The sequence below is a fragment of the Syngnathoides biaculeatus genome, chromosome 9 (genome assembly GCF_019802595.1).
Source record: "Syngnathoides biaculeatus isolate LvHL_M chromosome 9, ASM1980259v1, whole genome shotgun sequence".
Classification (NCBI taxonomy): Eukaryota; Metazoa; Chordata; class Actinopteri; order Syngnathiformes; family Syngnathidae; genus Syngnathoides; species Syngnathoides biaculeatus.
Genome location: NC_084648.1, coordinates 20,003,232 through 20,029,075, shown reverse-complemented (window position 1 = coordinate 20,029,075; position 25,844 = coordinate 20,003,232). Strand labels below are relative to the sequence as shown.

Sequence of the window (25,844 nt, the reverse complement as noted above, 5' to 3'; positions counted from 1 at the left end):
GCTCAGCTTTGGCTCGTGTTGGTCCACTAAACCCACTTGAGGCCACAAAGGCGCGCGTCTCACTTGTATTGGCCCATCTGTCACATTGGCCCCAATTTGAGACTTTTTCATGTTCGCATTCATATCGGTGAGTAGAGGCAGAAACAAATAATACATTTGTGTCGGAATGAGCCCCCAACTGTATAGCGCTCTTCAATATATGCTGTGAGGGGCTTGGCCGAGCCACCGCAGTGGGCCGTGCTTCCTGTGAGGTGCATGAACAAACCACTGAGCCCGGGCGGTACCACCTCTGGCCAGTTCGTTGCGTATCCTTTACTGCATCCTGGGATACTCCGCTACTGTGCGTAAATTCCTAAGTTTAGTGTAGAGCATTCCTTTGTCACAGCGAGGCTGTGCCTCTTTAGTTTGACCACGTCTTCTTCGCGTTTCTAAGTTTCCTTTGTCGTCATCAGGCCTTGTGCATGTTTTTGGATCTTGCCTGTTGCCTTGCGCTTTTGTGTTTCCACCTGTTTTGGGCTGCCTTTTCATGTTCCACCTCCTTCTGGAACAAAACCACTTTTAATATCATGCCCTCGCCTCGGAGTCCTGCATTTTGATCCGCCCCCGTGACGCTTGCTCATGACAGAATGAACTGCCCCATGCCGATGTCCCTTTCACCACTTCAATGCTTGGTCAATAAGTGTCCAAAATGTAACACAGCTGTGTGACAGCTGCCTGAGGTGGTACCGCCCAGGGCAGTGGTTTGGCCTTGCCCCTCACAGGAAGAACCGCCCACGGCAGTTGCTTGGCCACGCCCCTGACATATGCTATTTTGATATTATATATTCACAATCATCATCACGTCATTTTATGCTTCTCTACTGGTCTCTATGTTCCCTCTTGTTGATCCTTCCCTCCCCCAAAAATAAAGAAAAAGCAACACTCATGGCGAGAGTTCGTCATATGATCCTCCCTGAACTGAGTTTCCAGATTGGTTGCCGTCAACTTCTGATTTGTATGACTTCGCGGGGTTTAGACTTTACAGGTTCACCCCCGAGTAAAAATAATAACATGAACGTGGAAACAAAATGAATAAAGTAAAATTTTAGGAGAATTTCCAACGCCCCAAAGAATTCCAATAACAAGACTTTTTTTTTTTTGTGCGTGTATACTTTTGTTACTTTTAGTCAATTGTTTTGTTTTCGTTGCGTCGTCGAGCATTTCCACACAACCACGTCGATTAAAGCCATAAAGGCCACATTTAGTTGTACGGAAAATCACATCTGGACGCGGAACAATGTCCTCCGCGTGCCGCGTTGGACAATGTCACCCAACGTCTTCATCGGCTCTTAACAACCCAACTCGTGTTATGGTTTACGATCGTGACAAAAGCCCTCCACAGTCGTAGTTTTAATAGCTCGACTCAGCAGGAGAAAGGTTAATTACCGCATCCCCACTGCACGCGCTCAGTGGGAAGCGGGCCAGTCGATCAAAGATGCTGCCGCGGTGTTGCGTGGATGCGTGCGTGTCGTACGAAGATGTAATCTAACATCTGTTTGTCCTCGTTTCCCTCGTCAAATGGTTGAAGCCTCTCGCCCGCCGTCATTTTACCGAAATTCCGTCCGGGGCGCCTTATTGCGGCTGGGAGGAACAAAAAAAAAAAAAAAAAGAAAGAAAGAAAAATGTCAGAATTCCCCTCGGATCGCATTTCTTACACCTCGATGGCGTGTGCGAATTGGGCAGGTCTCAAAAAGTGGGTCGGAATTTGAGAAGAAATGACAAGCGAGCAGACGGAGGTGCGAAGTGGCTGCGATTCGCTGGATGATTGCTGTTTTTTTTGTTGTTGTTGTTGTTTTGTTTTGTTTTTTGTGGCCCCGGAGAAGCAAAAACACGCAGTCACAACGTAAAGGAATGTCGTCCGACAATGAACCTTTGCAGTCTTTCTACTTTCATCCCGTTTATTTTCTTCTCCTCACTCGCTCCATCGCCGGTCGAGCCGTCTTCGGCAGCGGGTGCCGAAGCTGGGAAGGGTGAGAAAAAATGGGGTGAGGAGGAGGAGGTGGCGAGGAAGGAAAGGAGCCGAGGGGATGAGGAAGACTGAGGGAGAGACACAGAAAGATTAATAGATCAAGCGGTGAGCCGTGTGATGAAGGTTTAGAGAAGAACGGAAAGAGAAAGAAGGAGAGGAGAAGGAAGTGAGGTCGATTTAAGGGCGGAGAGGACGCGAGAGATCCAAGTGCGGGCCACTTTAAAGGAAGGGGAGAAATCCCGTCCAGGAGGTGGGGAGGCAGGAACGCGGGATGAGATCGGAGGGGGGTGGGGGAGAGAGGAGAAGTCGTCAGAGGTAAATGCTCGGGCTGAGAATGGAGGGATTCGTGGAGGAGACGTAGACTGTTTGAAGGATGGAATTTGTTTTTTATGGGATGCAGTCGGGGGGAGCTGAGCTCATTGCTCGTAGCTCACGACTGACTGGACGTGGACGTGGACGTGGACGTGGACTTGGACGACCTTTTACTGGAGGACTGGAGCGTGCGCCTCGTTTTTCACCAATGGAACGACAGCAAGTGCGCCAGACTCAGCAGGGGTGTCAAACGTTTTGTCGTTGCTGTTATCACGGGCCGCATCGTTGGTACTTTTATGGCTGTGAAGCCCCCCCCCCCCCCCTTAAGGCAAAAAAACATTTTCAAACAAACATCATAGTATTACATATATATATTACATATCACAAGTCCAGGATGATAGTTTGCTCATTTTATGTTCACGTTAATGTATTGATTGTATTGTATCGTTTTTATTACACGTGAAAATTCGCACTATAAGGCGCACTGCATTATAAGGCGCACCTTCCACGAATGGTGTGTTTTAAACCCTTTTTTTCCCATCTATAAGGCGCATAGAATAGACGCGAGAGTAGAGGCTGGGATTACGTTATGAATCCATTAGCTGGAGCTGCACTAAAGGCTCAATATTGATCCATATATACAGGGATGAGAATTTTCAGCGGATTTCTGACTTTTTCAGACCAAAATGACCATTCTCGAGATAAGCGCAAATCCGTAGAGAAAATTTCAGGGGTTGAGGGGGGGGGGGGGGTATCGTGCGCCTGCCTCTCAGTGGTGGGCTCCGAGCTGCAAATTCAGCTTAGTGCTAGCACAAGCGCGGCTATCATATGCCGTTCTAACTTGCTCGGTAGTGTAAATATTTGCATTTTGCGACATAAACATTCAAACTTGTTTGCGGCAGATTACTCGAGTGGACAACAGAGTTATACGGTATAGCGATCCAATCGTGTTTGTGGTTCATCGAGTTTCACCATTGCCGTGTACACGTGTTCTCGGTTCTCAGAAATCGCAGTGTAAACTTGTTAGTTAGCCAAGTAATGGCGCGTGGGACTTAGAAAGCGCCAACTGAGCGACGGTGTGTTCAAAGTTTTGCGATGGCAAAAGTGTTCAAAAAAAGAAAGGATGAAGCTCGAGCGAGGGCAATTGACAAGGATGCTGGAATCAAAAACTGTTTCAGACGGGCGTGGCTTGAAAAAAGTGTAACCGTGCAGATGGGACCCAAAAGTGGACATCCCTGGCAAAGTGCTGTGCACTCTGTGTTCCGATAGGAGCAAGAAATATCCAGGAGGAAACTCAAATTGGTCATTCTCATCCCTGTATATAAGGCGCACCGGACTATAAGGCGCACCGTTGGCTTTTGAGATAATTAAAAGCTTTTTGGTGCGCGTGGTAGTGCGGAAAATACTAATTTTGCTCCAGATTTGAACAAGATTGATGGAAGTGGAGAAAAATTACAATTTCACAGGCCACATAAAATGATGTGTAGAGGCTGGAGTTGGCCCCCGGGCCTTGAGTTAGACACAGTCGTATCTCTCGCTCTCTCTCTTGCTCACTCTTGCGCTCTCTCGCTTTCTCTCTTGCGCTCTCTCTCCCTCACGCTCTCTCTCGCACTCTCTCACTCACTCTCTCGCACTCTCACTCACACTCTCTCACTCTCTCTCTCTCTCTCTCTCTCTCTCTCTCACAGGAGGATTCCTGCAAGCTCTCTCCACTCTAAAGTTCAAAGTTCACCCGAAGGAGTTGTTAAAAGGTTGCAATGGCAATTTGAGCAAAGTGTGACGTTGACTTTTTCTGTCCGTTTTAACAGATCCACTATTCAAAGTTGTAATCTAAATATAAATTCCCCCAAATTTGGTCACTCTGGTATTTTTTATTTTATTTTAATTCGCCCCCCCCCCCCCCCCCCAATAGCCCGGCAGACGGTTATAAAAATATACGTAACCTTCTCGTAGGTGGTAATTACTCCACATCAAAAGTGATTGGTTGCATTATTCATCAGCATTACTCAGCAGTGATCAAAGGTGCTTTTTCAACCACTTCAAAGTCTCCATATTTACTTGGAACATCTTTTTTTGTGTCGCATCCACACACACACAAATAAAATTGACGACGTTAGGACCGGTGACAACAAAGACCGCTCACGTGCGTCCAAATCCAGATCCGATCAAAACAAGGTGACGGACGACGTCTCTTCTCCAACGGCAAAATCGCAGTTTGCCCTCGTTCTAATTGCAATCCATATTTTCGTCATCCCTGATCTCTTATATACTGTGACAACAAGTGTGAAAATTGCCCATATGTGCCTTCAGATGCTCGCACCTGCTGTGTGAATTTCAACTTATTATGAAAATTCCATTTAGTGATGTCATCCTTCTCTTACAGTGGCAACGATTGTTGCCAGGGACAACCACAGATAGTCGTGGGGTGTTTGATTCCACATCATTATGTACACTTTTTTTTTTTTTTAAATCTCTATTCAAGATACAGCAAACACATTTTGTCTGTAGGTAACCAAAACAGCAGCACCTACCGAAGCAATGGAAAAAGTCTCGGAGATCTGGTTGTCTTAGCGCGTGTTGTAAACGTGTTACAAGCGTGCTGGTTATGAGGAAACGGCATCGTTTTTGGCACCTTGACAGTAGACGGACATAATGACGAGAAAAGGGAAATGTAATTATGATTTGCGTGGAAAAAGCAGAAGGACACAGACGGTGATGCCATGGCGTCTATCTGATTTTTCTGCCGGCGGAACGAAAGTTCATTTGTTTTGTCATTTCCACGGTGACATTTCCCGCCACCCGTGCGGACTGACCCCGCTCGGGTCCGAAGTGAGCCCGAGGACGAACGCCGTAGGTTGGGGAAATCGAACAGAATCATCGCAAGCGGTCGTTTTTTTTTTTTTTTTTTTTTTTTTGTTTTTTTTTTTGCCCGCTTTAATTAAACGGACGATATCTTCTCAAATGGTGAAGAATTTAGGGCAGCTGCATCAGTGATGGGAGGGGGGGGGGAATCGGAAATGGGTCACTTTGGCGCAGGCATCATTAGGAAAGCCTTTGCGGTCCTTCTTCTAATTCCGCTTCGTATTCCTGCAGTGGGGGGCGGTGAGGGGGGGGGGGGGGTTCCAATATCGCGCTCACCTTCTGTCACCTCATCTCCAGTCAAAATAAAAGAAAATCTCACCTGTGTGACTTTTTTTTTTTTTTTTGGCCACATCTTTTCATTGCGCCGAAATGAATCCTCCTCACCTGCAGTGACGCCAAACACGTCAAACTCTGCAAGGGAGCCCGTCGGAATTGTGTTGGTGGCGGCTGGGAAAATGTGATCCAGAGTGCACGAAATACATCAGCTGTTAACGAGGCCCGGCTCCGGCACCCCCCCCCCCCCCGGCCCCCCTCCCTACCTGCTTCGACTTCATTTGCACGTTTTACTGTATCTGCCGTCCATTACGCTTGTTCATTATTCTCGCAACGCGTCTGGATCGTAGACACTTTTTTTTTTTTTTAATGTCTCTCGCTAAGCTCACCCTTTCGTCTCTTTGGCCCGGAGCGCCGCGGTGCCGAATACGTCTTCCAAAGTAGGACGGCGCTGAGTAATTTGTTGCCATAACAAATGACGATTCGCGATTGTCACCGTCCATCAGTGACTGGGGGGGGGGCAGGCACACGTCTGCTCACTCGTCGACGTTTCGTTGGAAATTCAGGAGTAGGCGATCGTGACGACCGGGCGTTCACACGAAGGATGTTTGCGGCCTTTTTCATTCTCTTGCCGATATTTTACTCGGACCGCGCGTCACGCAGTTGACGGGCGCAATCTGTGACGATCAATCGCTGATCTTAACAATGCCAAACGTGCCAAAAGTCGATGAATGTCAAAAGAAGTCAAAAAGAAGGTTGGCAGCCTCTGCGTTCGGATCAGGTGCCAAAGATTTAGCTCGAGAAATGTAAAAATCTCGTTTGCTTGTTTAGGGGAAATGTATTTTGTGTCTCGTTTTCTAGTTGTGTGATATACATATTTCAAACATCAACATACAATATCTTGGAAAGTTTAGAAATGCGCTCCTATTTTTTTTTTAAAGAAAAGCTCTTTTCTTCCAAACCAACAGTGTCTCGACTGACTCATTTGTTGTCTTTGTCGAAAATAAAAAGTTATTCTTTCAAAACATAACCCGATTTTGAAGCGACCCCTAAACCTTTGAACGGCTTTGCCCGTAGGTGTGATTGTGAGTGCGACTGTTGTCTGTCTCTATGTGCCCTGCAATTAATTGGCTGGCGACCAGTCCAGGGCGTACCCCGCCTCCTGCCCGATAACAGTTAGGATGGGCTCCGGCGCGCTCGTGACCCTCGTGAGGATAAGCTGCTAAGAAATTGGATGGACGGATGTTTCAATCCTTTTTCTTCAGGGCTTGTCGTCATGAAGGTCACGACACGCGAGTTTGAGGCTGGACAAGAAACGGGGTACACCCTGGACTTGTCCCCAGCCCATTGCAGAGCAAATACAATCGAGGACAAAAGCGTAATTTGAATTTTGAAGTGTTACATGTAGCAGTAATATCAACTCGGATAACATTTGGCGAACATCACTGCTCAAGACAAACTTTCAGTTGACCTCCAAATGCTTTTTCAAATTAGACGGCGGGTTTTTGAGAGCTGGCGGGGTCTACGCAGAGTTATTTTTTTTTTTGGGGGGGGGGGGGGCGCATCCAACAATTCGGAAATCTTCTTCGTGGTGCGGCCAGGAACGCACAAGTGTTGTCGGCTGTCGAGCTTTTGGGTTGAGTTGTCTGCCGCAAGAAACTTCAGGACGAGGCGTAGCATCTTCTCGCTGTGTCTCCGTGTATTTTTCTTTTTTTTTTTTTTTTTTAACTTGAGTTTTGGCTTCATGTGATGGAAATCAATGGAAATCAGTCTGGTAAGCGATTACATTTCTCATCCAACCACAATCAAAATCCTCTCCATCCTAACAAGCAAGCCCGAGTTCCTCATCCTCGCCTGAAAAGACGGCACATCTGTCGCTCCGCTTCCTCGCGTCGCTTGATGTTGAGGCCAGCTGACAGAACCCGAAGAAGACCGTTTCGCACATGGCGACTGAGTGACGCGCCGCTCGCGTCGCTTGACCTGCTCGTGGTTACAGAGCAAAACTGTTTTTCTGGGACGTTGCGTTTCGGAAATACTTTGGTTCAGAGATTTAACATTTCGCTTTTACTTTGTTGCTTCGGGGAAAGTTTTCATCGGGGACTTCCTGTGGGATTCCCGCTGGGGAATCAAAGCTTCCAAAACCTTCTGCCGGTCACAAGAAATCCTTATTTTGCACGCACAATCGCAACTTGCTTGCATTGAAATGAAACCGGGGGGTGCCGGGACGTTATTTTATCCACCACCGAAGTAGGCGAGCGGAGTCACCGCGGTTAACGGCCAAGATGGCGTTCTCGTTATTCCAAAGCGGTGTAGCAAGTCCGGGATTATTTTCAGGTCAATTGCTGCTTAATGTATTTCACTTCATCTCGCAGGTAAATCCGGCAATTCAGAGAGGCGTCACGGGTTCTTTTGATGGGGATTGGCCGGGATGAAAGAGAGCCTCAATTGACGACGTATGATCGCTCGAAACTGTTTTCCGCCTTCCACCGTGAGAGAAAACGCAAAGTAGCAAAACACACATTTATTGCACAGGTTGTGTTAGCTTCAAGTCCCCGCTCAGATGCAAACTTCCCAAACGGCTCCTTTTCCGAACGTTTAATGTCCTCAATGACTTCTGATTGACTCGAGGTGACTTTGTAGAACGTACAAAGTTATTTGAACTTGGGAAAGAAAATCTCAAGGAATTATTGTCACCTATTTAGCTCCGGGCTCAAATGGTCTCCGCCGTTATTTACTGTACAGGATATTTCATCCCCTTCGCCCATTCATATCGCACAAACGTGTGCGTCGCATCAAAGGTCATCATTTGAACATTTTAACCAGAAGAAGCAAAGGTTTTTTATAGGTCACAAATGCTCCACACTTTCTGGCAAGTGTCGTAGTTGTAATTTGCAAAGCAGTCACTGGTGATCTTTCGGGCTCATCTATGCTGCCATCATCATCATCATCATCATCTGCCCCTATTAAGTAAGTCGGTCACAGGCAGAAATGCAGCGATGGTGTAACAGCACAGACTAGCGGTAGAGTTGTGTCATGGCACCTTGCTCAACTTGGAAAATAAACTTTTGCCCTAAGTGAACTTGACGAGCTCTTGAAGTCGAAAATGCTTGTCAAATCAATATTTTAAATGTGTTGGTTCATAAATGGTAAAAAAAAAAAAAAAAAAAAATTGTATTTGCTCTTGTGGGTTGACATCTTTTCTTGGAGGGTGGCGGTTCTCCCTGCCCTCGCTTGGGCTTTCCTGTCTCCATCTTTCGCCAAGGTGTGAATGTGAATGCCAGCAGTTTTTTTTTTTTTTCTATTTGCGCCCCGTAAGTGGCAGAAGATCAGCCGGGAAAAGGCTCCAGCTTCCCCGTGTCCCCGTTGAGGACAAGCAGCGTACAGGACATCGTGAAAAAAATCCCTACCAATCCAACTTTGTCTGTTTTCACCCCCTGCGCAGATGACCCCAGCGGTGTCGTTTCAATCGCCAACCACGAGAAAGTTCACATTCGGGATGTACAAATGCGCAAAGCGGCTAACGTCGCACGCACGCACGCACGCCCGTGTCGTTATCGACACGTGTGTCCTGACGCAGGGCCTCCGGTCTGTCGGAATCCATGTCGACCGCGCAGAGGTTCCGCACGCTTTCCCCACGCCGAGAAGAGGCGGCGCCTTCTCCGAGTCTGGAAAGGCCGCCCGTGTGGCCTCCCGTTTGACCCGGCGTGCGTTTTCGAAGTCAGCCCGGCGTGCACGCCGACTCTTCGGATCCGAACGCCGTGGGACCGCGCGCGCACGCCAGAGGGAACTTAGCCCAAAGCCCGAGTCGATTTTAAGAGCGCTGCATTTTGAAAGGCGAAGGCTCCCTTTCCTAATCTCCTCATCCCTTTCCCACCCCTTCCCCGCTCTGCCTCTGTGTTGCAGGAGAATTCTGCGGAGATTTCTGACTCTTTCAATCCTCGAAGATGAAGCAGCACCGGGGACCGGCGCACTGAGGCGGGTAAGAGCTCGCTGCTTCCGTGACCTCCAAACCAAAAACGTTTTCGCAGGCACCCTGCAAAGATTCACACTGGGGGGGGGACTCAAAGAAATTAAATGCAGCGCGTTATTCTAACTTGTGAAATCATCATCATTCATTTGCTCAGTGTCTTCCCATAGATGAACGTCATTACAGATAATTGTGTATTATTTCAGGAACTGCAGGCCCTTTTGCATGAATCGGTACCGAAGAAGTAGCTGCGACTTTCAAAAGGCTTGGTGAACCCCGCCCGAAGACTGTGAGTTCCTTCAAGATTTTCTCGCGTCCCCATCGAAGCCCTCGATACATCCCGCAAAAGTAGTGACGAACCGATGAGCATGAGACGAGAAATGTATCCCGTGATGCATTGCGCCAACTGAAAAAGCAACACACCGCAACTGTTTGTGATGAGAGCGGAAAATACGCTCACCTTGAAAGAATACGTTCCTCTGATTTCAATATTTCGTCATTTTCGGAAGGTGTACAAGCCGACGATAATGACCCGGCAAAGACATCATGAAAGGCGCTCCCGAGTTTGAAAGGATTTTTTTTTTTTTTTCCCCACTTGACTGACGACTGAACTATATCATTCCGCGGTATAAAAATCCACGTAGACTCTCTTTGAGCTCAGTCAGGCTTTGCGCTTTTTACTGCGATGCTGGCTTGAAGTTTAGATTAGACGCGGCGCAACCAGTCAGCTCTCTTTTTGTTTTTTTTTGCTTCACGTCGCTTCCTCATTGGCCGTCGCGTTCATGTCATCATAAATACGGAACAGGACAGGTTTAGCATTTATGAATGTCAGCCGTGACTGTTTTTCCAAATTGATCGGGGGTGGGGTTGAGGATGGGAGGGGGTACGCTGAACGCACCCTCCACCAGCAGGATGATAATCTTCCAGGGACTTGCAACATCGAGGCCTTCTGTGACCTCGGTGGGGGCGGAAAAGGCCCGACTGGCAAGCGACGAAAAGACGTCGGCGTGCCCGACGGAGTGGGCAGACTTGCAAAAGAAGCAGACAAGACAGAGCGGCCGACGACGGCGCTCGTCTCTCTTTTTTTTTTTTTTTTTTTTTAAAGGCCACCTCTTATGCATTATTGACAATCGAGCACTCAACGCATCGCTGATCTTTTCCTCTCATGTCGACTTTTGCATGGCGTCACCGTTCTAAATATGAAGCGTGTCCTCACCCTCTCAGGCCTCTTTAAAGATGCAGCAGAGACTCTTCGTGCGTGTGGGTGCAGAACTCGCTCCAGTGCCATTTCCCTCCTTCAGTATAAGCCCAGCAATTTACGCCAAAAAGATTCCATGATTATCGTGACTTAGTTCCAATGATGAAGGAAGTCACGTGTTATCAATAGGAAAGACCTGGAATTAATCTGCAGGTTCATAGATTTTTCTTTTTTTTTTTTATATATATATATTAATCTTTGAACTTGCAAAGTTAGTGTAGTTTTCAATTTCGTCTACAGGTGGCAGTGCAGCAACATATCCAGCAGTCACGCTGCTTTTTTTTTTTTTTTGCATATTTGACCAAATATGGAGCTCAAATTGTCATCAATACTAATTCGGAACGGTGCAAACTTTTTCTCCTGTTGACCTTAAAAACATATTCATGAAACGTTCTCATCAGTTTAGAGTGGATTAAAAAAAAAAAAAAAACGGTCAAAATGTTTAAGAGCTGATTGTTGTTGCAGTTGATCCGCTTGGTTCGAGTATCGCCAGCAGGAAGGAGCACAATTCAAATGTGGAAATTAAAATGAGAAAAAAAAAAAAAAAAAAGTTTGTGAGAGCCTTGCTGTCGAGGAATTGATTGGCCCAATTTGGCGTCCGCGAGGCTCGCTTCATTTGTCTCCATCAAGGGAGCAAATGACTTCTTGCCCGGGCGAGACGCGAATCTCGCGGGGTCACCAATGAGAGGTTCTGTTGATCCGTCACGTTCGCAGGAGGTTGACGCTCTTCTCTTCCGCTCCCTTTCAGCTCCCTCCCTCCCGAAAACATCCTGCTCCGTTCCGTGATGAACCATGACTCAAGGTAATGGACGCTTGTACGCCGCCAGGTCGCTGTTTATGTTATGACTTGCTTACTCGCCGTGTTGTAAACGGATGACGGGGATCGGTGCGTGTGTGTGTGTGTGTGTGTGCGGTTGCCATAGTAACAGTGCATATTAGTGCCGAGAGGAGGCCCGAGTGGAATATGACGGGTGCACGGGGTGAGGAGAGGGGGTGGAATCGGAAATGAAGTGCCTGGCGCCTCCAGTCACTTTGTGCCGGATGTGATTGGGATTCGGGATGGGAACCTTCGCTCGCTCACTCACCCGTCGTCAATCGTCGAGTTTGAGCCCTTCCGTCGCCGCGTCGGCGGAGATGTTTTTCCGTGCCGCAAAGCGCGTTCGAGACGAGAGATTGAATGTCACGGAAGGTCGGAAGGTCGCGCTTTCTGTCACCGCACTTATTGGCGGCCCTTTCAGGCCTCATAAGGGAAATATTACATTGGCGCCGTTCGGCGGAAGCATTGCGTTTCCAACGGCAATCAGAATGCCTTTAAAAAAAAAAAAAAAAAGAATAGAACAGAATAGAATAAAAAAAAATGGAAGAAACTTGGACGATACAAAAATTGATCAACACCGTTTTGTGGGAGAAAGAAAGAAAGAAAGAAGGAAGGCATTTGTTAACGTTTCCTAATTATGTATCCTAATTACAAAATTTACAGTTGGTGGGTATTTCCCAAGGTGAACAGCTTGCTGTAACTCAAAAAAAATTTTTTTTTTTTTTTTTGGGGGGGGGGGGCTTGCTCTTGTAGCCAGTAATAACAAAATCTCGGCATGAATACGTGAGATTGTTAGTGTCTGTGGAAAAAGGAAGAGTTTCTTCTCAGGAAGCTTTTTTTGTGCCTTGTGCCCCCTTGTGGTTAGGTGCTTGAATGAGGCTGAAACCGGGCCACTCCGACTCGGCAAATCCCCAAAACTGTGAACCCCCCATCTTCCAAACAAAATAGAACATTCCCCCTGCCCCCACCAATTAATTAATGAATTAAACTAAATTTAGATAGTCCAATAAGCCAAATTATGCACGCCAGCCTCCTTCCTGTTCAATAATAATTAGATTCTGACCAACTTCCAAATTTAGACATAATCAATTAATAAACATCAAATTCCTCCCCATTCAAATTGTGTTGAGTAAGCCCACCATGCGCAACGTTTCGGCTATTTACGCCTTCTTCAGGCAAAGCTTAATCTTCCCTTATGTGTTGACCCTTCGATGTCCACAAGACGTTTGAACAAAAATTTCACGTACATCACATTTTAACAATTGACTACGCTTTGAGGATTTGTGGACGCCAATGTTCCAAATTATACATTCCATCCTCCTTCCAGAATTGCAAAATTTTCCTACCAACCTCCACAAATTAACTAAGGTTAGGGAAAGGGGATTGGGAGAAAGGGAAGTGGATTTAGGGTTGGGATAGGGGTTAGGGAAAGGGGGTCGGGAAAAAGATAGGTGGACTTCAGGGTTGGGATAGGGGTTAGGGAAAGGGGATCGGGAAAAAGATAGGTGGACTTCAGGTTTGGGTTTAGGGTTAGGGAAAGGGGATCGGGACACAGGTAAGTAAAATAGGGTTAGGTGATGAGGGATGAACCCTCGCCAGTCTCGACCACAATCAGGAATGGGAGACTGACAGGGGAGGTGCACGGGCCCTCCTTGACATAATGTCCCAACTAAAGATACCCACGCCTTGAACCTAATAGATAATTGGTCAGATTCCATTTTAGTAATAATTTAGTTCCAACCAACCTCCAGATTTAGAATAATCAATTACAAATTATCATGAGTAAGACTATGTCGCGCAACGTTTCGGCTCGTGGAGCCTTGTTCAGGCGCAGCTTACTCACCTGGAGACGTCTTGTCGACGTCGTCTTCTCAAATGGCGGACTTCGTGTCTGTCCTGAAAAATTTAAGTGGGAAAAGGTGTTTGGGGAAAAAGGTAAGTGGATTTGGGGTTAGGATGAGGTTTTGAGGGAAGGCAATAGTATAAACAAAGTGTGGAACTAAGGTTAGGGCTGCAGATAAGTGACTAGGGTTAGGGAAGGGTCTGGGGAAAGGTAATAAGGTAAGTGGACCTAAGGTTAGGGTTAGGGTCTAGGGAAAGGAATCTAGGGGAAGGGGGTATACGTAGATTTATCATGTTAGCCCTACTAACAGGTATGAAATAAATATCTAGTATGCACCAATCACAATCAACCAAGAACCTTACTTATCTTTTAACCAAACATCTCCCATCCAATGTCTTCACGAGGAACCCCAAAGCACACAAAAAAGGGTTAGGTAACCCTCCCCTTACCACGGAGCGAGACCGTCCACCTCGATAGGATTTACGTGGTCTCTGGGCTCTAACGCGCACCCCCCCCCCTCCCCCCCCCAATTTAGAACGAAATTTGGTAGTTGTAGCTAATGGGCCGAATACACCTATAATAGGGTTAGGGTGAGGGTTTCTTCTTTCCATTTCGCGTACTAACCCTCACCCACTCAAAGGAGGCCAAATTTGGTTATAGCCGTGTACAAAGCGGCAATTAACCACTCATTTATCTCGGATGCAAGCGAGGCCGTGACGCGCAAAAGAAACCTTTTTTGGAAACACAAGAAAGAAGTCTGAACACAGCAGCTGCAGCCAAACTTTGTACGGCTTTTAGAAGAAAAACGCCACAGAGCTTAACTTGAAGTTGGTTTTTTAATGTCCTTTGGCAAGAATTGAAATGAATTCAAGATTATGCTCGTCGCTACGCACTTTGTTGACACTAAAGTTCAGCTAAATGAAGGAAACATTGAAAGCACTTCAGTACTATTTGAATTTTACTTCTTTTTTTTTTTTTTGTTGGAGTTCCTCATTTTAATAATACCTATTTTTCTGGGGAAAGATGGGGAACATTGATGCATTTCTGTCTGGGGAATATGACCTTTTGACGGCCGACAATGTTTTGCTGGGCATTGCGTGCACCATATTTGCAGCTGTTATGGACAAATATCAAATGCTCATCCAAATACACACGAGTACTTCACTTGTCACGGGATATTCTGCAAACTGTGATTTTCTTAACACTGCAACTTTCACCTTTTTTTTTTTTTTTTTCCATAGATTTCTACTGATGCTGTAGTAATTCCTCTCTTTTTATGAACCATTTTAATGATAGCTTTCTTGGAAAATGGATAAGAGGATGAATGAATATTGTTTTAATGAAAAAATATTGCTTCTGTTGCTATGTCAGTAATGACTAACCCCAAGATATGTAGAATATTTTCAATTTTCGCAAAACTGGCTGCCTCCAACATTTACTATATTAACATTTTAGGAATGTATAATGAGTTTATGTTGTAATATTTGTATAATTATCAGAAAATTAATATCAATGATTTTTTTAAAAACACACTATACTAGTTTGTAATTAAATATTTTTAATTCAAATGTTAATTGCGATTGGCTGGCAGCCAGTTCAGGGTGTGCCCCGCCTCGTGCCCGATGACAGCTGGGATTGGCTCCAGCCCTCCTGTCACCCTTGTGAGGATAAGCGGCTAAGAAAATGAATGGGTGGATGTAAATTTTTGATACTTTCCTTAATTGCCTCGGTTCACGCAAAGCTGAAGGTGCCAATTTTATCGCTCGTCTTGATGTTGAGCTAGCCGAGTCGCGACGACGTGAATTTTTTTGTTCAGCTGTCAGAACGTGAAGTTGTGTGTTTTAAATCTTTCATGAGCTAAACTCTGAGGTCAAAAAGAAAACACGCTAGGACGTTTTGCGCAGCAGAGGATAAACGGGCCTGACGCGAGCCTTTCATTTTTCATCGCGTTGGAAAGAAACCTTGAATCTTTGGAGCACGCGGCCAGCCGAGCAACCGCGCGCACTTTGCCTGCTGCACAATTTGCACAATGCGCCGCGTGTTTGTGTGCGCTAGCCATCCTGCACCTGGCTTCGCATTGGGGATTACACTTTTAGACGATTCTTCAAAAGACACTTTAGCGCCGGCCGGTCGGGCTTAATCTGTCCGCGCGGATCGGGACCTCGGCGCCGCGGGTACGGCAGAGAACAAAGAGGCGGGCAGATTAGCGGGCACGAGGACGAGGTCGCTCTTGGCAGCTCCTCCCAAATCTCTCCGCTCTCTCGAATGAAGTCCGAGGGAGACGTCACCCCCCCACCCGGAGTCTCTGTGACTTTCCCTTTGCCGGGTGGCGTCCCCCGTCGTCCCCTCCTGCGAGGTGAGCGTGTGGGGCCGGAGGAAGAGGAAGGAGTGTTGTGGGCCTTATCGCTTCATTAGCCCGTGGATTTCTGGGTCACTCGTAGCCTTGTTCCCACTGTCTCACATTCCGTAATTACCCTCACGTGACTCACAGCGCATAATTAGGATGGCTCGGGCACGCAAATGTTGCTTTTAGCGTGGAGAACAATTGTAATGAGATTATGTCGGATGAGGGTGCCGCTCAAGTGCACGTCTTCTAATCAATTCATTATTCAATCGGGGGCTCGAGCGGGGTCCGTCGCTTCTCCGTCAATCGGAACTGTCGCGGCGGCGGCGGCGTCCTTGCGCCTTCTGGCGTCCGCGTGTGCCCCGCCGCGCAATGTGAGCTCCATAAACGCGCGCTCGGGTGGCTTCGGCGGGAAGGAACCCGACAGCCCCGACGTCGAGCCCGCCGAACGCCTCGAGGTTGTGCTCGGCCGGACGTTTCGAGCTAACGGAACACAAAATGGTCTTCTGGATCAATTGAGAAAAATGTCCAAAAAATTTTGTCCGATTTAGTATCAAGCGTGTTTATGATTGATTGATTGATTGATTGATTGAAAAGGCAGAGGCCGGTCGATAGAGGGCGGTGGTCACCATATTACTTTTCTGGTTTGGAAAAGAAAGGAAAAATGTTGATTATCAACATTTTTAGATGAGCAAAAAGTACATAGTTAACGATGAGTAATTTTTTTTTTTTTTTGGTACACTTCCTGTCTTGGCTGCTTTAGCTATCGACTCGAAAAGTTTGGCATGCGCAGTCACTCCTCTTCAATGTATTAGATTGGGTACGTGTTGTGCTGAAATAAAAATGTTCCTGACATCAAATATTAATCAATTCAACTTTAGTTTTATCTGGTATTATGCAGTATATTCTTAAATGGGTCACTCTCTGGTCCACAGGGTAATTGTACCCTCTAGTGGAAAAGCATTGAATTGTTCTGCCCATCACTATACGAAGCTGGCATAGATGAATTGAAGAATAAATGTTTTTTTTTTTTAATTGAAAATAATGAATTCTTTTGGGAGCAATAAAAAAAAAGAAATAATTTCCCAGTTTTCTCAAGGTTGAGTGGTTGGCAGTCAGTGGGCGAGGGTGACGTCTTTTCACAGTTTTCTGTAGCACTTGTCCTCATTAGGGTCACGGGTGAGCTGGATCCTATCCCAGATGACTTTGGCTCCCCAAAAAAGGGCGGGGGGGGCGTAGGGGGGGTTTTGTATTGTTGGGCTGCTCACAAACATAGGAATGAAATCGCTCGCCAGGGTTTCGCATGTTCCTCTTTGGTAATTAGTGCCAAAATAGGCACAGAAGTCCAATAGTTAAATGAACAAAATCACGTTTGACCGTCCTTTAAGAGACAAAATACTGTAAATCTCCAATTGGTTAAAAAAAAAAACTAACTATTCATTCTCAAGGTGCTAAATAATAAATGGTTTCCCGCAGGGTGACATCAAAACAGCTACTCTTTTGTTTTCGTCATCTCCCTCCTCTCCAAAAAAAAAAAAAAAGGAAAAAAAAAACCTTTCAACTTGTACTGGATTTGTTCCAGCGACTGAACTGCAAATGGAGATTTTGACGTCACGGTGCAGAAAGTCTGCGCCTGGGCGATTGTGTTTTGAAGGGGGCACCCGCAGCGCTGCGTACGCGGACCGGGGGAAGTCGTGGGAACGAGGCCCTCCGAAAGCTTAACTGCGTTGGATTAGGATGAGGATTACGGAAGCCTCGCGTAGCGGCAAAATCAGGCCGAGACAGATCAGTGTCGTTCTTCATAAACATAAAGAGTGGACAAGAATTAAGAATGTACAGTAACGTCGGGAGGGATTCGGGAGTCTTGATGACTTAATCAAATTTGGAATAAGGACAGAAACGGAGCGGGGAAAAAGTTGGTGTCTTGACATCTTTTCGTGACTTCTATTTAATATTTCCCTTGTGGGCGCGGACATTTGATGACTTTGCGCCTGTTGCTTGCGTTCGGCCCGCAAATTGTAACGTGCCGGACAACCGTCACACGTTACACTACCGCTCGGAACTTGCCACACACACTTTCTCCTGCTATTGAACGGGAAACTGTGTCCGTACGTTGAACTAGTAGCGCACAGTACGGTACGCGACTTTAATATTGGTAGGGCACCGGTGTCAAAGTCAAGGCTCGGGGGCCAGATGTGGCCCTACACATCATTTTATGTGGCCCGTGAAAGCAAATCATGTTCGGCAACGTCCCTGATTATTTTTTTTTACTCAAATATGTACCCAAATTGCAGATAGTCGTAATAATAAAGAATAATGATGATACCGAACCCTTTTTTGGACAAGGATAATAGTTTCCTTGTCTTCTGATTTCCAAACTAGTTATCCCTAAATGTATTATAAATTAAACATTTATTTGGTTTTGCTGCTGTAACGGCCCTCTGAGGGAAAAATCATAACTACAGCGCAGCCTGAGACCAAAAATTATTTTGACACCCTTGGTGTAGGGTATTCAAAGATGGTTGTTGTTGTAGCCGAGTACAGCCGCCGCTATTCCGTATCAAGGTCCAGAAAGTCAGCCACATAGTCCGGGGTGCTCCACAGGCGTTGCGCCATCAGCGCGGTCGGTTTCTGAGCACGGTTGAAGAGATGATGCGTATCGTATGGGGCGACGTCACACAATCGGGATTTATCGACGATGTTGCTGTCGAGTCCACGCTGAGAGTTGTTGAGGTCGTGACACCGGCCCGAACGGAGTCGCGATAGCGCCGATCTCACGGGCCGGGGGAGTTGTCTTTCGAACTCGGCTACTGGAGGCCGGTAGCCGACCAACACGATGTCGCGTTTGTGGCCGGTGTTCCCGTCGGCTACGGCAGTTCGATGGATCGCCGAGAGGCCGCCCCTGTCGTCCTCTGCATCGACGGCCGGCCGGTGAATGCGCTGCTCGACCCGTGGCTCGGTATCTCGGATGGTTTTGGGCAAACGCTCTGTGGCGAGCTTTTTGCCTTGTCATCTCGTGATTAGGATGTCCGGCGAGGTAGCACTGAGGCGTGTATTTTTCCGTGAGCGTCACTTTGTGCTCGCGTACCGGAAGGAGTTTCGATTCGCCGTGTAAGTGATCGATTGAAGCCATTTTGTAGCAGCCCGTGGCGGTTCGAAGGGCACTGGTTTGGGCTGCCTGGAGGGAGTCCCGGCGAGTTGGCCGCGTAGTTCTGGATCGATCTTCCGATGGGCTTAAACGTCGTGAGAATGGTCTCTTTGGTCTGACCCGCTTGGTACTTCAAAATGTTGTTTTTTTTTTTTTTTTTTTTATTGAGTTTGGAGCGCGCATTTTTCGCGTGTTCACCACCAGTCGACGAGACTGAACATCGAAATCGGAGCCGATCGGATTCCTCCCATCCGTAATCCGAAAATGCTTGGCGTCACCTAAAATTGCGGTCTGACCCGGTTGGGGGCGGCATTGCAGATTGCAAAGAGGAAGGTAACTCGAGACAGACGCTTGACAAAAAGTTACGTGGATATGAAATTTTTGCAATTAGACACAGAGTTCTGGAAGAATCGCTCGCGTGCTTGATCACATGTGATGTTTTGCTTGTTTTAAATTGGTCTCAGCTGAAAGGGTTGCTATTGTGGGCTTTCAGCCTCGCTGCGGTTTGTTGTCACAGACTTGCGTCGTTATCCACGGCGCGGCGCTTTGAACACGGCCGCCGTCCTGCACTATACGAGCTCCTCTGTGGGTCCTCGCCGCTTTGATATGGCGTTTGAAAAACCCAGCCGCGTATCGCTCAGTCATGTCCTGCTCGTCCGCGACGGAACGCTCGTCATCCGCCGACCGGGTTCCTCCGTCTGTGGTGAGCTCGGCTCGGGCTTGGCTTCGTCTCGCACGTCTCGGGCCACCAGACATCTGTCATCAGCACGCAGCTCACTGGAGGTCTTGCGGCTCCCCGTGAGGTCGTTTTTTCTACCACTGTCAAATACGATCAGTCTTTTGGTGTCCCCCCCCCCAGTCATGTCTGCGTGTTTCTGGCTGGCTTCCTCCAACTGATCGACGTATCTCCGCCCCTTCTTTCCGCGCGTTGTAATACATAGCCAGCAATTTGCCAATCACGCCCACGATGACGCCCACGTACACGGATACACGCACTCGAGGCGCGCAGGCCGCAGGAGCCGTTGTGGGCTCTAATAGCGCATAATTGGCCATTGTGGGTGGGCGAAAGGAACCAATCACTGTGACAGCCACTTTGCGGGGACTCGTGCGAATGTGTCTGCGCGCATGCAAAATGCATACTTTGGACAAATTTGCACATCTCTTTTCCGGTGAGGTCCCTGTCGGGATGGAGTCCGGGGCAAAATAAGCTCCTCGACTGCGCTACGAGCATTCCGGCCGTGCGCTTCTCCGCTGATATGGCCGCTTCTCGGCGTGTCAGTCGTCACCCGCTTGGAGCGAGTCGGCAGCTCCGCTTAATGATGACCTGATGACTCCTATCGCTCCAAACTCCCAACATTATGCTTTTCTTTCTGGGTTGTCCACGCAAAACTCCATCTGCAATAACCTACATTTAGTCGCATTTCAGTAAGGGGAGGTGGGGGCGGGGCGGGGGGGGGGGGACATATAGTCCAACCCTCAAGTGCAAATCCAATAATAATTTTCCAAAACAATTTTTGCTCCAGAAAAATCCGTCGAGGAAATGTTCTAAGTAACGTCAACCGCAATTGAAGAAACTGTCGTTCCAAAAGAAATCAGCGACAGCGAAATGTGCAGTGTTAAAACCGCCGGCAAGACTTGACTCACTTTGCTAATCGCTCTCGCGCCTCAGGCGTCCGTGCGTGACGTGCACGAGCGTGTTTCTCAAGTGCGTCCTTTCATATGCGATGACGAAAGTGTGTAGTTGTGACAATCGGTGCAGAAAACGCTTATCCACGCACGAGCAATACTATGCTAGCATTAGCACTTCGAACAAGCCATCGTTAGCCGTGGCGGCTCCGTCTCTAGCATGATTAACACTAAATGTTAACTGTTTAATAAGTTTTATTCTTTGAAAATGTACATTCAATTACATAAAATATTTAAAAAAAGACGTGTCAAATATACCTGTCGAGCAGAAGGGTTGCTAATTCCCCGTCATGGCTAAATGCTGCCCGAGGTCCGTTCTTAATTATTTCAAAAGTTTAAAAAGAACCACGAGTGATGGCGGAACATAAAGTTAGTGAAACACTACATTTTTGCGCGTGAAAGTTTACATTGGCTCAATTCTGTACGGAGACGTCGCAACAGGGGACGCAACCCGGACAAGTGAATTTTGACTTTGCCGCGTATCAGTGAGACGAGGCAGCAGCAGCAGCAGCAGCAGATGCCGCATGTCCGCAACCCCCCACGTCGGGCCCCTTCCAAGCTGTCTTCTCACTGGGGTGCCCCGAGTGACGGCAGATCTTGGTTCATATCAACGACGCAACCAAAACTTTCTCGGAGATGCTGCGATGACACACTGGGAGTGATTTGTCAGGCATGGAGGGGGGGTCGGGGGGGGTCTTTTCTCATTTCTTAACAATCAAATTGGAAGCTTTTGAAATGTCTCACATTTGCTGTTTCGAGCTGTTATCTGCGTTTGTTGCGTGCGTCCACCATGGATCGCTGTTGATGTCGCCGGAATAATGTTGATCATAACTTTTTTGTGTAAAAAAACATGGCGAGGTATGCCAACTGCAGTTCTGTGGCGCGTGACTCATTTTCTACTCTTTCTTGCGTTTTAAAAAGTGTTCTGTCATCTTTGTCCAAGTTTTTTTTTTTCCCGTTCCTTTTTCCTGACTTTACATGGCATGTCTGTCACCTTCTCCTCACTGACCATATTTGGCTCTTTTCATGGTTGCATATTGCTCGCAGAACCCTCATGACCACATATACTGTACATGTGATTTCTGTCGTGCAGGCAAGAGACGGTTTGTCTAATGGCCCCGTCACACCGTAACGTTCTGGTCAACCTTCTCTGAACATTTCAATCGTTCTATTTTTTAGCGTTCTCAAACGAGGACGACACATCTGGCGTGTGATTAACGCACGAGAAGCGTTTAACAGCGACCAAATAAGACACCCCTAAAAAGCATTAGCGTGTGCTAACGTGTCACTGGCGCGCGACGGGCGATTTGTCAACGCTAGACGAGCGTGTCGAGCGTGTGACCAAACGGGTGGATAACGACGGGATAGCGTTTTGCCGGCGGGTCATTTTTACAGCGGAACGGGAAGGAAAACGTTGGAAATTTCGTAGTCACTTCAGTTGTTCTCGTGAGTTTGAACGGTCAGCATCATGCCGGAAAAAAGGTGGTGTGCGGACTTCAGCAACTAGCGCTGCAAGTAAGAATGCAAAGCACCGGTTTGTATACCCGTGTGCGTGGACGTTGGGGAAACGCACGAATGTCGCTCAGTGGACGCCAAAGGACGTTCGTTTGACTTGAGTTACACGCTGCGTGCGCTACGGGATTGTTCAGTGGGCGTCGCCAGTGAGTCGTTCACTGCAAAGCAAACGATTAAGTAACAACCAAGTAACGCTCGAGTTACGACTGACTAACGATAGCCAAACTCGTGCAACCTTACTAAAACCTTAACGTGGAACGTTTAAAATTGATGAACGCTGGTCTCGGTGAGAACTTTTGTGCATGTTCAAAACTTATTTTCCGGACCGGCGTTCTCCAGCGATCATTGACGTTCACTAGCGTTCAAACAAGGCTCTTCTGGCGCTATCCCGACGACCGTGGGCGACGACCAACGTTTCCTCAAACGCTACCGAACGCTGACCGCAACGTCATGGTGTGACGGGGCCATGAGTGGGGTTGCCGTAGTTTGCCGTGGGAGTCGATGTGCACAGGTGCAGAAGGGTCGAAGGCCGATCAGTTTGGAATTATGGAAACGCTTTTGACAATGGTCGCTCAAAGAAAAAAAATATGAGTGCCAAGGAAGTTTTCAACAAGAATGGACAGCCTTTGTGGAGAGGGACAGTTCTGCTGTGTTGCAATTCACAGATGGGGAGGATGCCAAAGCATTCGTACTTGGCGTTGCCAATAAACATTTTGACAACGTTGCATAAAGGCAAGATCAACAAACGAATAAAAGACACGCCTTTGACGGCGAGAACTGTTCACCATCGTGCAATCGTGATGGCAAATCAAAGTGAATTACGTTCACGATGAACGGATGGAAGTCGCAACGCCTACGTGGAGCTTCGTTCATCTAACGGCGTATGAAACAGACTATAACGCTATCAGCAAAACCGTGCAGCACCAGAAGTCGCAATCACGGTGAGAAGTACTTTTGTCATCATTGGTTAGCAACATCACAACAATGTTATTTAAAAGTGTTGCTCCCACATAGATGCGCAAACGCATCTGTCTGTAGTTTATGAAATATTGGCTCTTTTGTAAGTACATTTTAAAATATTGTGCATTCATGGCTTTCCCGGTGGAGCAGCCGGTTAGAGCAGTTGGCCTCACAGTTCTGAGGTCCGGGGTTCAAATCCCAGCCCCTCCTTTGTGGAGTTTGCATGTTCTCCCCGTGCCCTGCGTGGCTTTTTTTCCGGGCCACTCCGGTTTCCTCCCACATCCCCAAAATCACACAACACTAAATTTACGTTGAACTTTTTTTTTTTTTTTTTTTTTACACATTCGAATCAACTCAAAAATATCAATCAAGACATGACAATAGAGAAATTTATTTTCTCGGCAAATTGAACAAGCCACAGAAATTCTTTACTATTTTGATCACATGTAATTTCAGAGTGGTGGCACGGTGGCCTCACAGTTCTGAGGACCCGGGTTCAATCCCAGCCCTCCCCTGTGTGGAGTTTGCATGTTCTCCCCGTGCCCTGCGTGGCTTTTCTCCGGGTGGGCACTCCGGTTCCCTCCCACATCCCCAAAACGTGCAACATTAATCGAACACTCGAAATTGCCCCTAAGTGTGATTGTGAGTGTGAATGTTTGTCTCGATGTGCCCTACGATTGGCCGGCAACCAGTTCGGCGTTTACCCCGCCCGTCGACAGCTGGGATAGACTCCAGGACTCCTGCGATCCTTGTGAGGATAAGCGGCTTAGACGCTGGATGGACGGATGGATGGCTCTCTCAGTTGAAAAGGTTCCCAACCTTGCTGTAGCCCAAGATGGGCTCTCACCTTATTGCTGCCTTTTGCAGCTCCGACGCGCCGGATCCATCTGTCGAACGCGATGAACGCGCTCGTCCGTGACAGTTGCTCTGTGGTGCCACTTTACATTCTCAACCATCCAGCAGAGACCAACCGCATCTTTTGTTGCATTTGCAACAACAAAAACCCCCTGAAACAATTAACACGACAATGCTTTCGGATAATAGAAACCCGACTTTTGCACCAGCTTCAGTAAATTGATCAATTTAAGCTTTCAAAAGATCACAATTGCCACGTTTCGCTCTATCGAAGCATGAATATGTTTACATCAGGATTCAATTCAATTGCTGCCTTTTTTTTTTTTTAACCGCACAATGGCGATGTCACTCAAGGAAGACTGTTGTCGAGTTGATCCTGCAGATATCATCGCGACGGTGCCTGCGTGCCGCAATGACGAGGAAAAACGATATGACATCAAAAAAATGTCACGTCACTGTACAAATAAGGTGAAAAATGTTGCAAATTAGCATTTTGAAAAAAAATGCATCATTTTAAAATGTGGAGCTCCAGTTTACCTGGGAGGAATGTTGAGGATCTTTTCAAGCCCCAAGGAGGAAACGTTCACTTTTTGTTTGCTTTGTTCAATCATCAACGGGAAATCTGTTCACGTCATGTTTAACTCGATTTCCTGGGCAAGATAGAAATGCGGCGAGTTTCTGCAGGGGGAGAAAACAGCCGGCGCTCCCGTCTCAGAATGCACCTTTGTGGTGGGATTTTGGTATTGGCGTTTATAAGTTCCAGCAAATTCTCGAAATAAAATAACTATGGTTATTTTATTCAATAGCTCCTTCCGCCGAAAATGCAACTTGACAAAGGGGTCGCGTCGTGGCCGAAAACGCGACGGGAAAGCAAACGTCTAACTGCGTTTTTGCACATTTGAAACGGCTGCAATGTGCTTCTTCCAAACGGAACAGGCCGCATTCACTCAATTGCGAAAATACAAACGGGAGCGAAGGGAAATTCCCGGATGTGGTCAGGGGTCAAGCGCTTTGCGGAAGGTGGCGCGTCCCGCGTTTTTGGCAGCGCCATCGCTCATTGACCGAGTCGTGCGGGTGTGCAAATGGGAGGCGCTGCTGCTGTCGCCGTGATACTGACATTAATTCAAATGTCATGGCTTTAATGGGCATTCGGCTCTGCAGCCTCCTCATAAGTCACGAGTTGAACTTTCAAGGTGACACCCGACAAGATTTTCCGGGCCTCCCTTACTCATGTAAACATTTTCTTCATCCTTTTCTTCTTTGCCGTTTTGGCGAATTCAAATTCCGGGACTTGATTTTTGTGTTGCTGCAGGTGGGCAGGCCGTGTAATCATTTTTAGTCGTTTGACCCGCATCTAATGGACCTTTCCGATGGCGATCTTAAGCTCCGCCCCCTTAGCCGTGTCCCACAAGCTTCCAAAATGGAGATTGAACAGCACATGTTTGAAGTGGATTCTCTATCGCGTATTCCAGATAATATTGCCAAATGCGTCGGACTTGTCCAAGAGTGTTCTACGGAGAGGTCTCCACTATTTCACGCAAGGATATGTGCACGGAATTAAGATCTTGGACGGAGCGGGACGCAAAGTCAGAGCTACAGAGAGACGTTGGCGATCGATGCAAAAAAAAAAAAAAGGTTGACGCCTCGCAAACTTCATATTGAAATCCGACAGGATCAAATAGTGGAATCGTACTGCGCATGTAAAGCAGGGTGAATACTTTTTACTTGGAAAAGATCACGAGTAATATCATTGTAGTCTTGATTAGTAAGTGGGTATATTCATTTGACTTGACTCGTCATGGAACCCTGTGCCCTGTCTTCAAAGTCCGATGTGATACAAATAGACATTTCTCTTCCATGACATGGCGCATTTTCGTATCACTAACCCAACTCGTCGGCATAAAACATGACAAACTTCTTTCACCATGTCAGTGATACACTAACAAAGTGAAAGTACAGCCTTGTGTTTGTTGTTTTTGCCCACATTTAGTTGTAC

At 47.1% G+C, this 25,844-nt stretch overlaps 1 protein-coding gene across 4 annotated transcripts in view; it reads left to right on the top strand.

Annotated features, from left to right (window-relative positions):
* LOC133505567 (receptor-type tyrosine-protein phosphatase delta-like) overlaps positions 1 to 25,844 on the top strand; it is a 219,288-nt gene that overhangs the window by 70,866 nt on the left and 122,578 nt on the right. For all 4 annotated transcript variants that reach the window (XM_061828705.1, XM_061828704.1, XM_061828703.1 and 1 more), the window contains 3 exons: positions 9,359 to 9,434; positions 9,629 to 9,711; positions 11,429 to 11,482. The gene's annotated coding sequence lies outside the window, so the exon portion shown is untranslated. The remainder of the gene's footprint in view (positions 1 to 9,358; positions 9,435 to 9,628; positions 9,712 to 11,428; positions 11,483 to 25,844) is intronic.